This window comes from Setaria viridis, chromosome 6 (genome assembly GCF_005286985.2).
Source record: "Setaria viridis chromosome 6, Setaria_viridis_v4.0, whole genome shotgun sequence".
NCBI lineage: Eukaryota > Viridiplantae > Streptophyta > Magnoliopsida > Poales > Poaceae > Setaria > Setaria viridis.
In genome coordinates, this window is record NC_048268.2 from 18,743,667 (window position 1) to 18,750,385 (window position 6,719).

Genomic DNA, 6,719 nt, shown 5'->3' on the forward strand with positions numbered 1-6,719 from the left:
CTCGGTGTTTATGCCTGAGCTGGACAAGTTTGTAGTGGTGTTCATTGATGATATCCTCGTGTACTCGAAGAGCGAAGAAGAACATGCCAACCATCTTCGCTTAGTTCTCCAACGGCTGAGAGATCATCAACTCTATGCCAAGTTCTCCAAGTGTGAGTTCTGGTTAGATAGTGTCAAGTTTTTGGGACACACTATCTCCAAGGATGACATATCTGTCGACCCCAGCAAGGTACAGGAAGTCATGGACTGGAAACCTCCTGCCTCAGTGCACCAGATCAGAAGTTTCCTTGGATTGGCAGGCTACTATCGGCGTTTCATACCGGATTTCTCCAAGATAGCTAAGTCGATGACAGAACTGCTGAACAAGGAGGTCAGATTCGTGTGGAACGACAAGTGTGACGAAGCCTTCAAGACCCTGAAGTACTTGCTAACCACTGCCCCAGTTTTGGCCCAACCCGACCCCTCTAGGCCGTTTGACGTGTACTGTGACGCCTCTGGCACTGGACTTGGGTGTGTTCTTATGCAAGACAACCGAGTCATTGCCTATGCCTCACGGGCGTTACAACCTCATGAGCTGAACTACCCGACCCATGATCTTGAGTTGGCAGCAGTGATTCATGCCTTAAAGATATGGAGACACTATCTGATGGGCACCCACTGCAACATCTACACCGACCACAAGAGCCTCAAGTACATCTTCACTCAAGCTGACCTCAACATGTGCCAAAGGAGATGGTTAGACCTGATAAAAGACTATGATTTGGAAGTTCACTATCATCTCGGCCAGGCCAATGTGGTGGCCGATGCTCTTAGTCGCAAGACTTTTTGCAACTGCTTGTCGGCAAAAACCTTCACCGAGACTTTGTGTCATGAGATGGGGAAACTTAGTTTGGAAATTGTTTCCCATGGAACCCTCGGCCACATAGCTCTTCAGTCTGTTTTGAAGGACCAGATAAGGTCAGCACAGCAATTGAAGGACCATTGAAGGATGAAGGGTACAAGCAATTCCGATAGGATGAGACTGGAAAGGTATATTATGGAAACCGACTGGTGGTACCAGCCGACCCCAACCTTAAGAAGCAGATCCTAGATGAAGCTCATCTCTCCAAGTTCTCAATCCATCCTGGCAGCAATAAGATGTACCATGATCTCCGTCAAACCTTTTGGTGGAGTGGAATGAAGCCGAAAATTGCCCGGTATGTTTCAGAATGTGACACCTGTCAACGTGTCAAAGCCAGCCATCTAAAGGTAGCCGGTACCCTGCAGCCCCTACCTATTCCCTCTTGGAAATGGGAAGACATCAGCATGGACTTCATAGTTGGACTACCCCTCACACCACAGCAACATGACTCCATCTGGGTTATAGTGGATCGTCTGACCAAATCTGCCCACTTCCTTCCTGTCCGCACCACCCACACAGTCAAGCAGTATGCAGAGTTGTACCTCGACCGCATAGTTTCCCTACACGGTGTACCCAAGACCATCATCTCTGATCGAGGAGTTCAGTTTGTGGCACGCTTTTGGGAACAACTACAAGCATCCATGGGCACCAAACTCATCCGTAGCTCAACCTATCATCCTCAAACCGATGGTCAGACCAAAAGACTCAATCAGATCCTTGAAGACATGTTAAGAGCTTGTGTCATCCACTATGACAAGAATTGGGACAAGTGCTTGCCCTTGGCAGAATTCTCCTACAACAACAGCTACTAGGCCAGTTTGAAGATGGCACCATTTGAAGCCTTATATGGCCGGAGATGTCGGACACCATTGAACTGGTCCCAAGCAGGAGAGAGACAAGTTTATGGCACTGACTTAGTGGTAGAAGCCGAAGAGCAAGTAAGGGTAATTCAAGAAAATCTCAAGGTTGCCCAATCTCGATAGAAGATTTACTCCGACAGAAGAAGAAGACCCCTGCAGTTTGATCTTGGTGATCATGTGTATCTACGAGTTTCCCCGACCAAAGGAGTGCAACGGTTTGGAGTGAAAGGAAAGTTGGCTCCCCGCAACATTGGCCCTTATAAGATTGTAGAGATCTGTGGACCCGTTGCTTACCGGATCCAACTCCCAGAACAGCTATCGGCCATACACGATGTCTTCCATGTGTCTCAACTGAAGAAATATGTCCAAGCTCCAACCGAGATCTTAGAGCAAGAGCAGCTTCAGATCGAGCCCGACCTAACCTACGCCGAGTACCCAGACAGAGTTCTTGACCAGAAGGAGAGGCATACCCGACACCAAATGGTCAAAATGTACAAGATCCTCTAGAGGAACCACATGGAGGATGAAGCAACATGGGAAACAAACGAGTATTTGAACGAGCACTTCCCAGGTTTTCTGTCTCATCAAGGAGGTAAGAACGGTACACCTTACTCTTACACCTGAATCTCGGGACGAGATTCTTTTTAAGAGGGGTAGGCTGTGACGACCAACCCCGAAATCTCCCGAGTTAACCATAATCCGAGCCCTTGATCACCTGTCTTAGTTTTTCCAAGCCTAAGTGCTCAAACTCCAGTCCGGTCCCGACCCCTGAGACCCGACCCTTCTCCGCTGGCCTCCAGTTCTGACCCCGCCGACCCGAACTCACCGCCGGATCCTTTTAAGTCTTCCCCAACACCTCCCTTCAATCTGACCGGTGGGCCCACGAGATCTTTTCTCCCAGATCCCCCGCGACAGGCGCACTCAAGTTGCATGCTCGCTTCAGAGTTCCCCCACCGCGTGGCTCAACTCCTCCGACGCCCGTCGCTCCGCCTTGTCTTCGGCCGTGACCGAATGGATTCTCGCGCCCTCCTCCCCAATCGCAGCGGAAGCCCCTCTGCAACCTTTCTGCAGCACCTCGCCGCCCGCGCCCATCATCACACCGCCAGATCCCGGCCACAGAGCCCAATGTCGCCCGTCTTTTCCGTCACCTCACCACAGTTACGCCGTCCAGTCTTCGCTACATGACGATTCCTCCTCCGCCAACCCCGACCACGGCAGCGACAGCTCCTTTTCCCGCCCTGTCAGAAGCCGCCCGACAATCTGTTGCTCCACGCTCGCTCGCGCGCCTGCAGCCGCCTATCTTCTCACCTGTGCGCCCTCAATCTTAGCGCCGTTTTCCTGGTCACTTCCATGAGCTCCACCGCACGACGATGCCCGCCTCCGCCAAATCCCAACCACCGGCAAACCCGCGCCTGTGCCGCCCTGACGCCAGAGCCCAATGACCGCCGGCATCATCCCCGAAGTCCTGCTCCACCGCCCTCGTCGCTCAATCGCCGCCCGGGCAGAGCACTCCATTGCTTCTTCCCCGGCCTTCGCGTCGCTCCCCTTCTCACTCCCGCGCCGCTATAAAAGGCAATGCGCAAGCCCCGCCGGAGTCCCCTTCGCCATCGCTACCCTCCCGCCATTTCTCTTGCTCCCTGATCGAGCTCACAGCACCACCACACTAAGTCCCTGAGGAACTCTCCTCTCTGCTCCACACCGTTTTCCCCAATCCACCCAGCCGCTTGCTCCTCCGTGCTGCGTAAGAGCTTACTTGTGATCCACAAGAAGCACCGCCGCCGCCAGAGCACCGCCGGACATCGCCGCCGCAAGTCTTAGTGTTCCAGTTCCTCCGCCAAACCTGCTCTTTCCGGCCCCAAGCTTTCCTTGTAAGACAAAGGTAAGCTGCTGACCCCTTTTCCGCCTCGTCCGACCCTTCTGTTCGTCCAACCCCTTTTCCGCCTCGTTCGACCCTTCTGTTCGTCCGACCCCTTTTCCGCCTCGTCCGACCCTTCTGTTCGTCCGACCCCTTTTCCGCCTCGTCCGACCCTTCTGTTCGTCTGACCCTTGTCCGCTTCGCCCGACCCCTCTTATCCACCCGACCCCGGTTCCGTCTCGCTTGACCCTATCTATTCCGCCGACCCTTTTCCGCCTCGCCCGAGGACTCGGCTGTATCCTCTTTCTTCGAACCGAGGGTGTTTGTATAAAATTAAGGACCTTTCAGCATTGAGTCTGAGGACCCCTAGCACACCAAATCCTGTAGTCTAAGGATCCGATCATAAGTTCCTTTCCTCCGACCCTTACCTCTTGATCTCCACCAACTCCTTTGAACGTCCCCACCCTCCTGTAACTTGTCGCAAGTTTCTGGGCTTAGACTTGCAAGTGTTGCTGTTGAAATAACCATCAATGCTAACTCTTGCATTGCATTCGTGTAGAGCTGCGTCTCGCCGACGGCTGCTACGAGCTGCACCCGGCGCCAGAAGACGACGGTGTAGCCGAGCTCCTGCCCCCAGAAGCCGAAGCTGCCCCAGAAGTCGAGCAGTTCTCTTCCTCCTTGCTCGAAGGCAAGCCCCGGATGCATGAAACCCCTATGTTTTCCAAACTTGCACATGCCTTCTGCATCTTGCTTGTGCATTTACGTATAGGAGTTGTGTGCAACCATAGAAGTATAACTTAGATCCCTTGATCTGAACACTAGCTGTTGGACCGAGTAGCTGCTTTGCTTAAATAGGAATCAGTAAAAGTCGAGTGATTTCCTGTCACTCGCGAGTTGTAGGAGTTGGTTGTCTTCCTCCTGTCATAACTGTAAGGACGATGGACGGGGCAGGGTTTTGGGTAACTCTTTGGTAGTCGGTTGATCGTCCCGTCTGTCTATGAAACTTGCTAAGGCCCGACAGTGGTGGTGTTCGTGATCAAGTGTTTGAAAGTACCAACCTCATACTTAGTATGGGCTGAGGAAGCCTAGTACCGGATTGAACCTAGACGTGAGCGGTCGCCCCATTGTTCTTGGAACGGAGTTTCCCCTGCTAGCTGTCGCACGTGGTGGCAAACGTGGTCATAGAACAGCAGAGGCTGGGTCTGTGGAACCTTGCACCAAAGGAAATGGGCCCGACACGGGTTAGGGGATTGATGGGGAAGGCCAACACAGGAAGCGACCTCCGTGGTGCACGGATGTCGTGAGGTTAGGTTCACCATGCATGGTTAAAGAACTCGAATCGATTCGTCTGCCTCTCACAGTTTGAGACTGCTTGATCGCTATGCTACCCTAAGTAAGAAAGAAATATGATGATGACATGGTCTTGATGATGTTATATATATACCTTTGGTTGGTTCTATGATTGCTTAGAATAGGTTGCAAAACTTAGACCGGATAATGAACTGAGAACCGGAGCTAAAACTTGAAAGTAGGGATCTACTTAGTGCTTCTTGGCAAACAAACCCCTCAGCCAAAGAGCCTTGCATGTCTAGAAAAGGTGGAGTAGCTTCACTCCTGTCGGTTAAGTCTTGTTGAGCTTAGTAGCTCAACCTTGTTGTGGCTTTCCTTTTTCAGGTGAAGTTGCTGCTCCCGAGCCCTCTTCCGTTGGCACTTGGCCGCCCCAGCTCCCTCCGGGTTGGACGGTCGAGTAGGATCCCTCCTCGGACAGCGAGGAAAGGGATCACTGACGTCTTGGCTGGCCTCACCAAGGACGTCCGACCCCTGCGTTTAGCTTCCGCTTGCTGTTAACCTTCTGTTGTTTTATTTTGAAACCTTGTAAAACTCTGATGATTGTTTTTCTGGTCGAACTAAATGGTTAAGTTGTTCCACTCGGTGGAGTTGTTGTATTCTCTGGAACCACTCACCTTCGTGTGAGTTTGCTAACTCGATCCTGTTCAAGTGGTCAATCGGATGAAATCCGACGGCACTTCATGTTAACTTGGCTTAGGCATGGGTGTCGCATGTTAGGCGACTTAACCCTGTTTAATCAAGCTAATCCGAAGTGGATCCGCCACAGTTTGTAGCTAGTAGTCGGTGACGATCTGCTCAAGAAGCATGGTGTGCTCTTCTTCGATTTCTTTGTTCAGAAGTTTCATCTTGTAGGGCATTAGCTGATGATTCGTCTCGTGAAATGTCATCAAGTTGTGTAACTCGTCAAGGTGTTTTCTGGAGGCTAGCGCTCGCATCGTTGTTTTGTGATGTGATGACAAAAATTTCTCTATCTGGGTAGTAGCTTCTAGAGCTCGATGTTGCAATCTCCGTAGTGCTTCGTTCTTCGTGTGTTGAAGTAAGCGGTATGCCTTCCTGATATGGGAGGCTGTCTATGTGAGCGACAAGGCGTGACTCGTGATCTTGGGCTATGAAAGATGGCTTCATGTCAGGCCAATAAATGAATCTTCCATGTGGGATTGAAGTAATTACTAAGCCTTGAGCTGGGCCTGATAAAGGGATCTCTTGGACGTAGTCCAAGTTGTAATCGCAGTCCTTGACTGACTCGGGTTCAGATTGGATTCGTGTGAGAAAACCTTGGTGGACCACGGCCATGTTGCGGAGTCCGTGCGGGAATTAACTTTGAGTTGAAATCGTCTTATGGGATAGCTTGGGCGTAAGGCTGTGCGGACTAGTCTGAGTTGAGGTCGAGTCCGAACCGTAGTCGATCTTGTTGTCGATGTCGTTGTAATTTTGGATTTTCTTGGCAGGATCCTCTATTTTTTGAAGAAAATTCTCATCGAGGTGCTTCTTTTCCTGGTTGCTGATGATGTGGCGCTGAAAAGATCCAGCACTATCAGCAATACAAAGCTAGGAGCCGAAGACAAAGGTTGTGCCCGCCTCAAAGGAAAAAATGGGCTTGATGACGATTGGTGCCATTGATCTCACGTGGAGAAACTTAGCGATTGCCTGCTGGCACGCCAGCTATTGGTGTTTTAGACCGGCAACCTGCCTAGGGGGTACCCTAGGTGGTCTTTTGTGCGGTGGGTGTCGTCAAGAATCAAGGAGTCGATGG